Below are 15080 nucleotides of genomic sequence, written 5' to 3' on the forward strand. Positions count from 1 at the left end.
AATATTTTTTTATTAATTCCCAAAATGACTTTCGTGGAGTTTCAGGACTTTTGGAGCTGTGCGGAATAAGTCTCTAATATTTGCTCCTTTTCCAGCCCAGAATCCCAGCTGCTGGCACTCTCCCTCTTTATGTAAACCTTGTAAAATAAGAGAGAATAGCCATAAGTATTGTGACATAAAGTGTAATAACAACCCATAATGCAATAAATATTGATATAAAAGCATGATGCAAAATGGACGTATCAACTCCCCCAAGCTTAGACCTCGCTTGTCCTCAAGCGGAAGCCGATATCGAAAAATATGTCCACATGTTTAGAGATAGAGGTGTCGATAAAAATAAAATATGGACATGAGGGCATCATGATCATTCTTATAACAACAACATTTTTATATTTTATCATATGATTTCTTATACTCAAGTAACAATCTATTCAAAATGTCAAGTATGATTGAGAAACTTCATTGAGAACTAACAAACTGTAATCTCAGTCATTGAAGCAATTGCAATTTATCATAACATAGGAAAGAGTCAACATAAGAGCTTTTCAGCAAGTCCACATACTCAACTATCATTTAGTCTTTCACAATTGCTAACACTCACACAATACTTATGGGTGTGGATTTTTCATCAGACACAGAGAAAGATAGGGGCTCATAGTGTTGCCTCCCAACCTTTTACCTCAAGGGTAATGTCAACAATAATAGTTCATGCTAACTTACATCCAATTGGAATATATATATATATATATATATATATATACATATATCAGGATCTTTCCAACACGAGGTGCTTGCCAAAGGATAAAATATAAAAGGAAAGGTGAAGATCACCTTGACTCTTGCATAAAGTAAAATATAGGCCCTTTGCAGAGGGAAGCAGAGGTTGTCATGTGCTTTTATGGTTGGATGCATGAAATTTTAATGCAAAATAATGTCACTTTATATTGCCACTTGTGATATGGACCTTTATTATGCAGTCCGTCGCTTTCATTACTTCCATATCACAAGATTGTATAAAGCTTATTTTCCCCACAGTAATAAGTCATACATATTTAGAGAGCAATTTTTATTGCATGCAACATGACAACTTACTTGAAGGATCTTACTCAATCCATAGGTAGATATGGTGGACTCTCATGGCAAAACTGGGTTTAAGGATATTTGGAAGCACAAGTAGTATCTCTACTTGCTGCAAGGAATTTGGCTAGCATGAGGGGGAAAGGCAAGCTCAACATGTTGGATGATCCATGATAATATACTTTAACTAAGATGTGAGAAAACATAACCCATTACGCTATCTTCCTTGTCCAACATCAACTCTTTAGCATGTCATACTTATAATATGCTTGTAGCAACGAGATAAAGGAGAGAGGCCTGGCTAGAGAGTAATGCAGGGTCATCTAGCTCCGTAGTAGAGGAGGGAGTGTGGAAGTTGCTCTGGAAAATGAAATTCTCTGGCAAGATTCACATGTTTCTATGGAGATTATCTAAACAGTCCCTGCCTACAAATGATATCCGTGCTCACAGACATATGGCAGATTCTGATCGGTGTGGATTGTGCAGAAACCAAGACTCATGGCGTCATTCACTTCTGGAATGTTCGTCATCACAAAGCGTATGGGCTTTGCCAGAAGAGGATATCACACATACAATCACGTCCACCACTGAGCCTCATGCCAAGCAATGGTTTTTACCCTGATTGAGATGCTCCCCCACGATAAATTTATCAAGATGGCTGTCATTCTATGGTCGATATGGTATGCTCGACGAAAGGCAATCCATGAAGGGTTCTTCTAGGGTCCTCAAGCAACACATCTTTTTGTTCAGAGGTTCGTTGAAGAGATAGGGATTGTTGGCAATTTACAACGCTGATCCGAACCAAACCCTCAGACTCCAGCGGTACGTCAACTGAAACCAAAGAAACCACCGCCAGGTTTTTGCAAAATCCACGTCGATGCCGGGGTGCGATCACGAGGAGGATCTGCAGCTTCTGTGTGCAGGGACGAAGCATGCAACTACATCGGTAGTTCGGCTTTAGTAATTGAAGGAAGTTTTGATCCAGCTACTCTGGAGGTAGTAGCATGTCGCGAAGCACTTTCCCTAGCGGAAGATCTACATATTATGAATTTTGTGGTTGCTTCAGATTGCAGACAGGTGGTGATGGACATCAATGCGAGATCACAAGGGCGATATGGAGCAATCTTAAGGCGTTGTTTGGATAGCAGGAATATAGAGAACACAATCTACGTAAGCCAAGGAAACTGCCTAACCGTAAAAAATCTTGTTTGGCTCGTCCAACAACCCCGTGGATAGGGGAAACTCGTTTCCCAAAAACCCATAATTCCGGGTTTGTGGGAAAACTAGTATTACTCGTTTTTCCACAAACGCGATTAGCATATACAGATGCAACTGCCTTTCTCCGCCCCCGCCTATTCCTCAACAACCTCAGATGGCGCCAATTCTGCCTTTTGCGTCTCAACTCACGCCCTTTTCACTGCCTATAAAAAACAGACTTTGTTTCCCGCATGTTATACACCCAGATCACAAAGGGCTGGTTGTTATCCCCGTGACAGGCACTGGATGGGAGACGTTGACCTTGGATCTGAAGTTGGTCATCTTCAATAAGGCTCCACATCTCCTTCAGGCTTTCCATGCATCGTCTTCCCACCTTCAATCAGTCTTCCCATATTCAATCAGGTTCAATGGCTTCACCATCCTACACAGCAGTACGAATTTGTATTTGTAAATATTTTCATGGTACTGTTGATTGAATTAATCTATTTGGTCATGAACCCTATTTTGCATAAAACCTCTGATAATTTCATATGGGCAATTCCTAGGACATAGTAGATCCAATAACCTGGTAATCTATTAATCTAAATGATAACACGTACCGTTGAAGGAAAATTAGAGGCAACTCTGATTAGGGAGTATCGTAAATATGAACATGTGGCACATAAGAGAATCAGATTGCACTATGAATGCCTATATACATACTAAAATGATCTAACACCGAACCACAATTAGATTATTGATGACTATATATATCAAGTGCAGTAGTTAATTTTTCATGACAAGGATGTAGTTTAAAGCACACTGTAAGGATAATTTTCCATAAGTATCAATCATATTTATCTAGAATATATAGTGTGCATGTCGGGGGTTGGGTACGACATATGCCAAGGGATGGCTTATCATGGTGGGAGCGAGTAGAACGTCGCCGGTGCCCGGAAGCGGGATGAGGCGAAGACATGCACGCCGGCGGAACTTACCCAGCTTCAGGGCTCTCCGAGGAGATAACACCCCTACTGCTGCTCTGCGGGGTCTCCGCATGGTCACTATGGCAAAGTGGTTACAATGGTGCTCCTGGAGCTGTTTCTGGAGGTAGGAGAGGGCAAGGCTAGCTCTCTCCTTCCTATGCTCTAAGGTCTATCTCTATTTGGGTCCGAACCCTTTGCATGGGCTTCCTGGGGGGTTTATATAGGCCTACCCCACAGGGGTACAATGGTAATCTGGCTGGGCGTGGGTCCTAGCCGTCTGTCTCTCAGGCCGTCGTCCTCTCTGCCGACTACTGGGGCCCGCCGACTGGCGGGCCCCGCGGACATGCCTGCTAATGTAGTGGTACTCCTGATGATGCTGGCTTGGTCATGTGGTTTTGGAAACAGCACTGCCGTCCGGCGTGAGTTCACTGTCGCCATTCCCCATCATGTCTGGTTAATGGCGCGCGGGGCCCGTGGGAGGGGTCGGCCGACTCTTAGGGGCCGACTCCCATGGGTCCGTCTTTAGGGCGCTCGTGCCGTCTTCTATCTACCCACTGACAGGCGGCCCCGCCGTCCTTGGGTCGTAAAGGCAGGCGTCGTGGGCATAGTGCGCCGCCCACTATGGCTAAGATCAGGGCAGGCATGGCAACAGTGTCGCGCCACGCCGGAGATCTTCAGCGATACGGCTTACTGTAGCCATGCTGGCCCCTTGTAAGCAGGGGGGACTACCACGCCGCGGCCGTACCCCGCCTCGCCCTTCAAGACGAGGGTGGAGTCGTGGGCGGACTCTCTATAGCCGGCCTCTCTGGAAGTCGCCGTCCATGAGTCGGCTTATCTTGGAGTCGCCGTCTGGGACTCGGCTTGCCTTGGAGTCGCCGTTTGGGACTCGGCATATCTTGGAGTCGTCCCTGGGACTCGGCATATCTTGGAGTCATCCCTGGGACTCGGCATGAGCGGCGCTACTTATCCCAATGTCTTGAAAGGCTCTGGGGCTCGGGTTAGCCTACCCGTGGCCCATTACTCCGACAGTAGTCCCCGAAGCTGGTGAGGCTCCATGGATATTGCGTCGTGGGGCCTCAACAGTTTCATTCTTCTAGGATTTTGCTTGCCGTCTTCCTTCAGGCCGACTGTCCGAAAGTCAGATTCGCAGAGGACCGTCTTGCTCCGTAGAGAGTTCGAAAGTCGTGGCGGGAGACCAGGCGACGTGCCTGATATGCTTCCCCGCGGCCGCCCGCCATGGTCCTATCGCGCGGTGCCACATGGCGAGGATAGTCTGCTTACCCACGCGCGCGACGGTACGGGCCGTCAGGCGGGGCCCGCCACTACCGCGCCTCGGCACGCGAACGGATCAGTTGTGGCCGTGCGGACGGTTGGGTTTCCCACGTCGTTACTGCACGCAGTAACTTCGTGGGGTAAATCATGGGGGGGGGGGCGTGGGGTCCTGCGCGCAATTAATCCCACACCCGCCCCATCGGCTTCTCATCCCTCAAGGCCATAAGTAGGCGGGGGGGAGTGGAGCGGCAAAGCATGCACGTCCATCTTCCCTGCTCCCCCGCCTCCTCTTGCCTCCTTTCCTTCTTCTTGCCGCCGTCGAGCAGAAACACACCGCACCAACAGCGATGAGCTCTTCCTCCGCCGCCGCGGCTCCCGCCGTGCGCTCTGGCGTGTGGGACGGCTCGGAGGTGGATGACGATCTCATCGGGTTCCTCCGCAGGACGCGCCGCCTTCCCGGGTAGACCTCGTGCGCGCCCGCACCGCGCCGGAGAGGGAGATACTGCCGGCGCCAGAGGAGGGCGAGCGGGTCATCTTTCGCTCGCACCTCATGCCCGGCCTGGGGCTGCCGGCGAGCGGCTTCTTCCGTTCCTTCCTGGAGTTCCACGGGCTCCAGCCGCACCACCTCACCCCAAACACGGTGGTGCTACTGTCTGCCTTCGCCACCCTGTGTGAAGGCTTCCTCGGCGTCCTCCCCACCATCGAGCTGTGGGGGGAATTCTTCTCATCCAATCTTGGCACGCACGTCGCCGGCGTGCCGGCTCAATGCAGCGCCTTCATCGCGATGCGGCGGTCGACGGCCGACAATCCGTTTCCCTCCATCCCGCTAATAAAGTCGGTGAAGATGTGGCAACGGTCGTACTTCTACGTGAAGAACGTCGCCTCCGACGGGGACTGGGTCAATCTGCCGCCTTATGAAGCCGGCGCACCGGCTGGGAGGCTCCCCAGCTGGTCTCATCGGGCCAAGACGCTGACTCCTGCTGGAGCCGCCGCCATGGCGCGGCTCCGAGTTCTGACGCAGTCGGAGGGCCTGGTTGGGGCCGACTTGCTGGCCGCCTTTGTGGCGCGCCGAGTCCTCCCTCTTCAAGGCCGGCCTCATCTGATCAGTCAGATGAGCGACCACCGGGACCCAAGTCGGATGTGCACCAGGGAAATGCCCCGCGCAGAGGTGGCAAACATGGTGAACCACATCGCGAACTGCGAGCTCGGGGAGGACTGGCAGTTCGGCAAGGAGCCGTACTCGCGCGCCATCCCCCCTCCAGTGGTAAGTCGCATCTCTTTATTGCTTTGTCTTCTTTATAGCCGAATCCGACTCCTGATTTTAATTGGTTTCTCTGAATTAGAACCCCCTCATGCAACCCGCAGTCGGTGTCACGAGACCGCCCCGCGAGTTCGTCCCCGACCGGGCGGAGAGCGATGTTGATGACCCCGACTTGGGGGCGGCGGCGATGGAAGCCGACGCCGAAGGCGGGGGAGGAGGTGCGGGAAGCGGCCTCAGGCCCTCGGCCACCTTCGCCGACTGGCCTGAAGACGACGCCGAAGGGGAAGTTGTCCCGCGCCACCAGCCAAAGGTCGGCCCATCGGGCGCGGGTTACTCCGCCGGCCTGGCCGGCCAAGGCGGCTTGAAGAGGCGCCAGACTGGGCCGACTTCATTCGGCGGCAAGCCAAAGAAGCTCAAGGGGGCGGCCACCGTGACCAGATGGGAGGAGGCGGCCACGAGGGCCAACCGCTTCCGCAAGGAAGTGAAGAGGCCGCCGCTAGTCTCTGCGTAAGTGTTTCCTCCTTTGTCCTGATTTTCCTTCGGTGAATCTCGTCCGAGTTTCTCTTTTTCATTCCTTTTTTGCTTCAGGTCTCCTCTCACCCTTGAGAGGGTCGCCGTCCCCTCCGTCATGGGGTCGGCCGAGACGTCAGCCAACACTCGGCGGGTTGACCCTGCCGCCGACCTCCGGGAGGCGACGGAGCGAAACGCGCGGGAAAAGCGCTACAAGGAGGAGGCCGACCGCCTGGAGAAAGCGAAGGCCGAGAAGGCAGCGGCCTCCGCCCAGAAAAAACTGGAAGAGGCCGCCGCCGCCGCCGCAGCAAGGTGGCAAGCCGAGGAGGCCACTCACCGCTAATCGGCGTTGCTCGTCATCCCGCTGTCCTTGGCGCCGCCGCCCCCGGAGTTCACGGGGCAGACTGGAGAAGCCGGCGCCGAGAACCCCGTCGGGGAGAAGGAAAGCGGCGAGGCCTCCATGTCGGACACACTCGTGCCGCCACCGCCGCCTCCGCCGCTGTCTGAGAGAGCACACGGCAAACAACCGGCGGGCCCACCGGTGCCGCCGACTGCGGACGAGTCCAAGGCGAGGCTGCTTCTCCAAGTCGCCTCGCTAGTGCGCCACCGTCTTGAGAGGGCGACCTTGGCGCCGCAACCCCGGGAGACCGGCGCCGCCAGCTCGGCAATCCCATACGTCGAGGCGACAAGCACCGCGCCCATTGGGTGGTTGCACGGAGGCGGCATAGGGCCACTGAACCAAGCGCTTCCAGACGTCCAGGCGAAGCTGCGAGCTGAAGGCGACGCCCTTCAAAACTGCACCAGGGCGCATCTGGCAGCGCGAACAGCCGTCCGAGTATGTTTCCCTCTTTTTTTGATTCTTGTTTTTCTCTGTGGGGGCGCACCAGCGCACCCACTGGGTGTAGTCCCAGAGTTTCGGGCCGGCTGCTGAGCAGGCGGTTCGGAACTCCCTCTGACGAGTTCCAAATATTAACTTTGTCTGAAATGCTTATTGCAGGAGTATCACAACCTCCGCGCTACCGCCTTCAACCGCAATGTTGAGGAGCTAGGCAGGCGGACTGCCGACTTGTCGGAGAGCCGGGGTGAGTCCTTCTTCTTTTTCGCGGGGGCGCGCTGGCGCACCCGTGGGCTGTAGTCCCCGAGATTCGGGCCGACTGCTGAGCAGTCGGGCCGAATCTTCTCAGCGACTTTCTGACTCATCATCTTCTTCTTTTTTCTTCTTCGGAGGCCAACGCCACTCTTCAGCAGCAGCTGGGCGAGGCCAACACCGCCTTGCGCGCCAAGGAGGAGGAGTGCAACAAACTTGCCACAGAGCGCGACCTGCTGGCTGCGCAGCTGGCCGAGCAGAAGGAGCTACTCAAGAAGACGCAGGACGAGGCCGAGAAGAAGGAGGCCGCTCTCCTGTCCGAGTTCGACAGCGAGCGCTCCTCCTGGACTAACAAGGAGGCGATGCTGACCTCCGGCTTCCATGAGATCAAAGACATCGTCGACGGTGAGTTTCTTTTCTTCCTTTCTTTCTTCGAGGTTCCGACTATAGGTCGGGCCGATTTCTGGTTTTTTTGACTCACTTCTTTTTTGTCTTGGCAGACTTCTTCCCTGGCCACTCGCAGGCAGTCACTCAGGCCATCGAGGCTGATCGCGAGGTGCGGAGGGCAAGCGGCGCGGAGATTGCCGCTAACGCCCCCCGAACCGTCGATGAGCAGCTTCTGAGCATCGAGGCCCGTCTTCGTCCGGCCCATCGGCTGATGCGCCGGCTTTAGCGTGCCGGCGCCCAGGCGGTTGCCGCTCTGTGGCCAGACATGCCGGCCCTGCGCACCGCCAGTCGGACCGCCGACTGGCTGGAGGTCGCAGCTGGCCTTCTTGAAGCTTGGAAGGGTTCCTCGGCCCGGGCCAGAGCACGCCAGGCCTTGGAATTCGTCAAGGTGTGGTATCCACGTTCCGGTCAGAGGCCCAGGCAGAGCTGGTGGCAGTGGAGGGTGCCCTTGTCGAGCGTGCGGTGGCGATTGCCGACTACACGGACACCAGTGTCTTCGTCCCCGAGCGGGCTGCAGGCGGCGAGGAGGTGCTGCCAGAGTGGTTCGGGATGAACCCAGACTTCGGTGAGGACTCAACGGAGGTGATTGACTCCAGCACCGAGGAGGAAGGCGAGGCGGAGGATGAAGGCGAGACAGAGACGCCAGAAGTCGGAGCGGGCGACCAGCCTCAACTCGACCGTGTCTCCAGCAACGAGCCGCATCCGACCGGGCTGGCCGCCGCCGGTGGCGATCAAGCCGAGACTGCCCAGCCGGCCGCCCGACGCCTGACACCGCCATCTCCTTCGACCCTCCAAACCGTCTGCTACTCCCTAGGCTGCCTTCTGGCTTTATTTTGTCTGCTCTAAAAAGTCTTTAAGGAACTTGTTAATTTGCACAATTCCACCCGCGGGGTGTATTTCGAACTTCTGTTCGACGATTCGGCCAAGGGCCTATGCTATGTAAATATTAATCCGAGTTCTATCTTTCCTTGCTCATTGCTCTTTAGGCTTTTCCCTTTGCCGCCTTCCCTTAGTTGCTGCCTTGCCAGACGGACAACCGCTCTGCGGACTGTCGCTGGATCAAATGCTTGACTACTTTGGGAAGGCAAGTACTCGGCCATCTTAGAGTCTTCTTTAACAAGTTGGATAGAAGGCGGCAAGCCGACTACTAAAGAGTCGGTTGTCTTTAATAGAGGCTAGTATAAAGCGGCAAGCCGACTACTCATGAGTCGGCTTTTGCCTAAGAGATGCTGGAGGCCGTCTTACGCTATGTTCGTGCTTTGGGTCCTTAGCCATTTTTCGTGTGGGCGCCCATTCTTCCTCACTCCTGCCCACCAAAGAGTCGCTCTGCGAGCTGCTGCTTTGTCAGGAGACAGATTAGGCACCGCGCACTACTTGTCTGACTGTGGGAAGCTCCTCATAGCGCGAGGCGGCGAGTCCCCGGGCCGACTAGTCGGGCCCGGTGCCAAGCGGCATTAATAAAGAGTAATATACTCGAAGGCATAATTCTTATCATACAGATAACAAAAAAGGCAGTCCCCGAGCTCGTCCCGGGGGGCCCAAAGTCTTGGTACTTTAATACAAAAGGGTAGCGTGATACATACTGCATCAACTGTAAAATCTTCGGAGAAGATTTGCATTCCACGGGCGTTCTATCTCTTTGCCGGAGTCGTCCTTCTTGCGCGCTTGGGGCTTCTGAGCGTCGATCAGGTAGTAGGAGTCGTTTCCCAGCACCTTGCTAATGATGAAGGGGCCTTCCCAAGGCGCCGATAGCTTGTGCTGGCCGTCTGTTCGCTGGATCAGTCAGAGCACAAGGTCACCCTCTTGGAAAGATCTTGGCCTGACCTGCCTGTTGTAGTATCGACGCAGACTCTGCTGGTAGATGCTGGACCGGCTGAGTGCCAACAACCGTCCCTCTTCCAACAGATCGACGCCGTCTTGACGTGCTTCTTCCTCGGTGTACATAGTGACTCGCGGGGAGTCGAACTCTATATCTGTCGGGATGACGGCCTCGGCGCCGTAGACGAGGAAGAAAGGTGTGAACCCAGTTGACTTGTTTGGAGTCGTGCGCAGACTCTAGAGGACGGCCGGTAGCTCCTCAAGCCAACAACCGGCCGATCGCTCCAGCGGCACGACCAGTCGAGGCTTGATGCCAGATAAGATGAGGCCGTTTGCTTGCTCCACCTGGCTGTTTGACTACGGATGGGCAACGGACGCTAAGTCCAGTCGGATGCCCTGCGTCGCGCAGAAACGGGCCAAGCGCCTTTGGCAAAATTTGTGCCATTGTCGGTGATGATGCTGTGCAGGATGCCGTACCGAGTCGTGATGTCGGCGATGAAAGTCACCGCAGTCGGACCATTCAACTTCTTGATGGGTTTCACTTCTATCCACTTGGTGAACTTGTCCACTGCGACAAGTAGATGAGTCAAGCCACCTCGTGCCGTCTTGAATGGTCCCACCATGTCCAGGCCCCAGACTGCAAAGGGCCAGGCGATGGGGATAGTCTTGAGTGCAAAAGCTGGCTGAAGTGGCTTGGAACGGAACATCTGGCACCCCTTGCACTTTTGGACTAATTCCTTGGCCTCTTCTAGGGCAGTCGGCCAGAAAAAACCATGCCGGAAGGCTTTGGCGACGAGTGCTCTTGAGGCCGCATGGTGACCGCACTCGCCTTCATGGATGTCTCTGAGGATTGCTTGGCCTTGTTCTGCCTCGATGCAGCGTTGGTAGACGCCAGTGACGCTGCACCTGACCAGCTCTCTGTTGACTATGGTATAAGCTACTGCTCGGCGTTGCACTTGCCGAGCCAAGATTTCATCAGTTGGCAGCTCTCTATTTACGAGGAACTTGAGGATGGGCTGGGCCCATGAGGGTGCTGCTATTTCTTCAACTGCCACTAGTGCGACTTGGACAAGGGCGGCTGGGCTGGGAGGCGGCGGGTTGGAGTCCGCAGCCGCTTGCTGACTTGACGAAGTCCCCGGGCCGACTGGAGCAGTCCCCGGGCCGAGTTCTGGAGTCTTTGGTCTTGTCACTGCAGTCCCCGGGCCGGGTTCTGAAGTCCCCAGGCCGGCTTTGACTGTGGCTTTCTTGGAGTCGGATCCGACTTCTTCGGGTGGAGCCGGCACAAAGATTGAGTATGATTCTGGTGACGACTTGATAGACGGCTTGAGGAGGCGCCGAAGGGCAATGCCGGATGATATTGCTTGGCGGGTGGAGCCGAATCGTGCCAAGGCGTCAGCTTGGTCGGTGTCGTTCCTTGGCATGTGGAGGAACTCGCACCCCTCAAAGTATCCGCTGAGTTGCTGCAGAAGGAAGCAGTAGCTCGCCATGTTTGCGTCCTTGGCGTCCCAATCGCCAGATGATTGCTGGACCACCAAGTCAGAGTCGCCATAACACAGGATCCGGCGAATGCCGAGTTCTTTGGCAAGCCGGAGCCCGTGGATGAGCGCCTCGTACTCGTCCATGTTGTTGGAGACAGCGAAATGGATCTGCAGCGCATATCTGAGCTTGTCACCCTTGGGGGAAGTGAGGACAACGCCGGCTCCCAAGACGGTGCGCATCTTGGAGCCATCGAAGTGCATCCGCCAATGGGTGAAGTCGGGCGCTGGTGGCAGATACTGGGTCTCGGCCCAATCGATGAGGAAGTCGGCCAGTGCTTGCGACTTGATGGCGGTGCGGGGCTCATAGTAGATGGTGTAGGGAGCTAGGTCGATGGCCCATTTGGCCACTCGGCCAGAAGCATCTCGGCTTCCGATGATCTCGGCTAGTGGGGCTGTGCAGACCACAGTGATTGGATGCTCCTGGAAGTAAGGTTTCAATTTCTTGGCGGCAAAATGCATGTCGTAGCACATCTTCTCGTAGTGGGGGTAGTTCTTCTTGGAGGCCGACAGTACCTTGCTCAGGTAATATACCGGTCTCTAGACAGGTAGCGCCTTGCCTTCCTCCTTGCGCTTGACTACAATGACTGTGCTGACTACCCGGCTGGTGGCGGCAATGTATAGGAGCATGGGCTCTTTGGGAGTCGGAGCCGCCAGCACAGGGGGAGTAGTCAACATCTTCTTCAGTTGGAGAAAGGCCTCGTCTGCCTTGGGAGTCCATTCAAAAAAGGTTGTCTTCTTCATGAGCTGATACAAGGGGAGAGCCTTCTCGCCCAGCCGACTAATGAATTGGCTAATGGACGCCAAATAGCCGGTGAACTTCTGCACATCTAACAGTCGTCTGGGTGCTTCCATCCTCTCGATGGCCTTGATCTTTACGGGATTGCACTCTATGCCGCGTTCAGAGACCAGGAAACCAAGGAGTTGGCCGGCTGGTACTCCGAAGACGCACTTCTCGGGGTTAAGCTTGATCTGGAATCAGCACAGGTTCTCAAAGGTTTCCTTGAGGTCTTCCAGCAAAGTTCCACGTTTTTCCGTCTTCACCACCACGTCATCCACGTAGACGTGGCCATATCTGCCGAGTTGCTTGAGGAGGCACTTCTGCATGCAACGCTGAAAGGTGGCGCCGGCATTCCTTAGGCCGAACGTCATGGTCAGGTAGAAGAAGGCACCAAACGGCGTGATGAAGGCGGTCTTCAGCCGGTTAGCCGGGTTCAGCTTGATCTGGTGATATCCAGAATATGCATCCAAAAAACTCAATAGCTCGCATCCGGCTGTGGAGTCTATCACCTGATCAATTCTTGGCAGAGCAAATGGGTCCTTGGGACAGGCTTTATTGAGGCTTGTGTAGTCGATACACATCCGCCACTGCTTGTTCTTCTTCAGCACCAGTACTGGGTTCGCTAGCCACTATGGGAAAAACACTTCCATAATGAAGCCGGCTGCCAGGAGCCGGGCTATTTCTTCTCCAACAACTCTTCTCTTCTCTTCTGACAGGTGGCGCAAGGGCTGCCTGACGGGCTTCACATTAGATCGGACATGTAATTTGTGCTCGGCGAATTCCGTCGGTACACCAGGCATGTCTTTAGGGGACCATGCGAAGGTGTCTCGATTCTCACGGTGGAAATCGACGAGCTCGCCTTCCTATTTGCTATCAAGGTTTGTGCCCATGACAGCGTACCTCTCTGGGTGCTCCGGGTCCAAAGGTATCTTCTTCGTTTCACTGGCCGGCTTGAATGATCCTTCTGCTTCCGACTCCTTGGGGTCGGGCGACATCTCGGGCTGCTTGCCGGCCATCGCCACAACCCGATCGAGGAGCCGCTTCTCAGCCGCGATCACCAAGGACTCGGCCAGCCGACTGCTTCCGGCCGCGCAAGCGGACGACTTTCTGTAGTCGCCGGTCACGGTCAGAATTCCCTTGGAACTCGGCATCTTCATCTTGAGGTAGGCGTAGTGGGGGATTGCCATGAACTTGGCCAAAGCTGGTCGGCCAAGCAACGCATGGTACGGGCTTTCAAGGTCCACCACTTCAAACCCTCTCGGCGGAAATGATCTTTGTCCCCAAAGAGGACGTCTATCAGGATCTTGCCGATTGGTGAGCAGGAAAGGCCAGGAACAATGCCATGGAACACATTCCGGCTGCTCTGAAGCTGTCTTCGCTTGATTCGTAACTTCTCCATCGTATCCTTGTACAGGATGTTGATACTGCTGCCTCTGTCTATCAGCACTCGCGAGAAGCGAGCGGCCCGCCTATCTGTGGCGAGTGTGGCGCCTAAGACCAAGGCGTAGGAGCCTGGATTCGGCATCACCTCTGGGTGATCAGCTCTGCTCCAACTGATAGGCCTTTCGGACCAATGCATGAACTCTGGAGTACTTGATGCGACTGCGTTCACCTCTTGCTGCTGCTGGCGCCTGCTGCGTCAATCGTCTGCCACACTTGTGAACACCATGTAGGCTCCGTGCTCATCTGGGAACTCGTCTTATACTGTGCCGACTGGCCTGATAGCCGGCTGCTGGGGCGGCTGTGGTGGAGGCGGCCCAGCAGGCGGGGGAGGGAGCAGGTCATCTCCCTTGGCGATTCTGGTCAGCCAGTGGCATTTCCGGGTGGTGTGGTTCGACGGCTTCGCGCCGCTGTGGAACTTGCAGGGGCCATCCAGGGTCTGTTCGTAGGAGAAAGCCGGCAACCAGTTGGACTTGCCGCCCTTCTGCCGCTTCGCCGGAGGCGGTCCCTTCGACTGTTGGTCTTCGACTGTCGCCACTTGCCGGCTGTTGGAAGCCGGCTGTGGGGCCTTGCGCTTGTGGTTGTTCTGCTGCTGCCGCCGACTGGTGTCCCCAGCCGGAGTTCTTGGAGCCTGAGGGGCGACTTTTCCAGTCGCGCTGACTTGAATCTCCGCCTTCATGGAGGAGTCGGCCGTGGCGTACTTGTCTGCTGTGATCAACAGTTCATCGAGGGTCTCCGGCTCGTCGCCGAGAAGCTTGTGCTTGAGGAGGGTGCCTTCTCTGCCCCCGGCAGTAAAGTACTGGATAGCCTGCACCTCGTGCACGCCCTCGCAGGAGTTCCGGAGCTCGCCCCAGCGCGTGAGGTAGTCGCGAGTGGATTCGTTGGGGCCTTGCATGCACAAGGAGAGTTGGCGAGGCTTGGGAGGTCGCTTGTACGTGCTCGTGAAGTTGCGGACGAAGGCCTCGGTGAAGTCGACCCAGCTGTTGATGCTGCGAGGCTTCAGACTGTTCAACCATGTCCGGGCCGTGCCCTGGAGCATGAGCGGGACATATCTTACGGCAACACGCTTGTTGCTGTTTGCTATGTTGACGGCTGTGGAGTAGTCAATCAACCAGTCCTCCGGCTTCACGGTGCCGGTGTATTTGGGCGTGTCTCGGGGGAGCGTGAACCCTATGGGGAAGGGCTCACCTTGGATGCGGGGTCCGAAACAGGGGGGACCCAGCTCGTCTTCTTCTTCCAGTGCCAAGGATCGGCGAAGTCGGTCGATCCGGTGGCGGACATCGTTCTCTCCGACTCCCTCTCGGCGGCCGAGGCGGTCGCCGAGAGTCGGATGCTCCACGGGCGGCAGGGAGACTCGCCTCTCTCTGCGAGGAGGGGGAGGAAGATAGTCGTCCCGCCATTCCACCGCTTTGGGGCGGCCGTCTTGGTCGCGCTCGATGGTGATGCGAGTCCGACTGTGGCTGACAGCCGGCTCCTTGTCCTTCTTTCCGCGGGCCCCGTGAGTCGGCGTCTGAGACGTCGCGCCTTGGTCTCGGCGGGGTGGCGGGTCGTCGTTTTGTCGCCGCAGCACCTCCGTGCGGCAGCCGGCTTCGTTCTACGCAGCAGCCGTATCGAGGAGCTGCTGAACTCGCTCCGTCATGGGCGCTCTTCGCCCTCGAAGTTGTCGAGC

This window comes from Triticum aestivum, chromosome 4B (assembly GCF_018294505.1).
Source record: "Triticum aestivum cultivar Chinese Spring chromosome 4B, IWGSC CS RefSeq v2.1, whole genome shotgun sequence".
In the NCBI taxonomy this organism is placed as follows: domain Eukaryota; kingdom Viridiplantae; phylum Streptophyta; class Magnoliopsida; order Poales; family Poaceae; genus Triticum; species Triticum aestivum.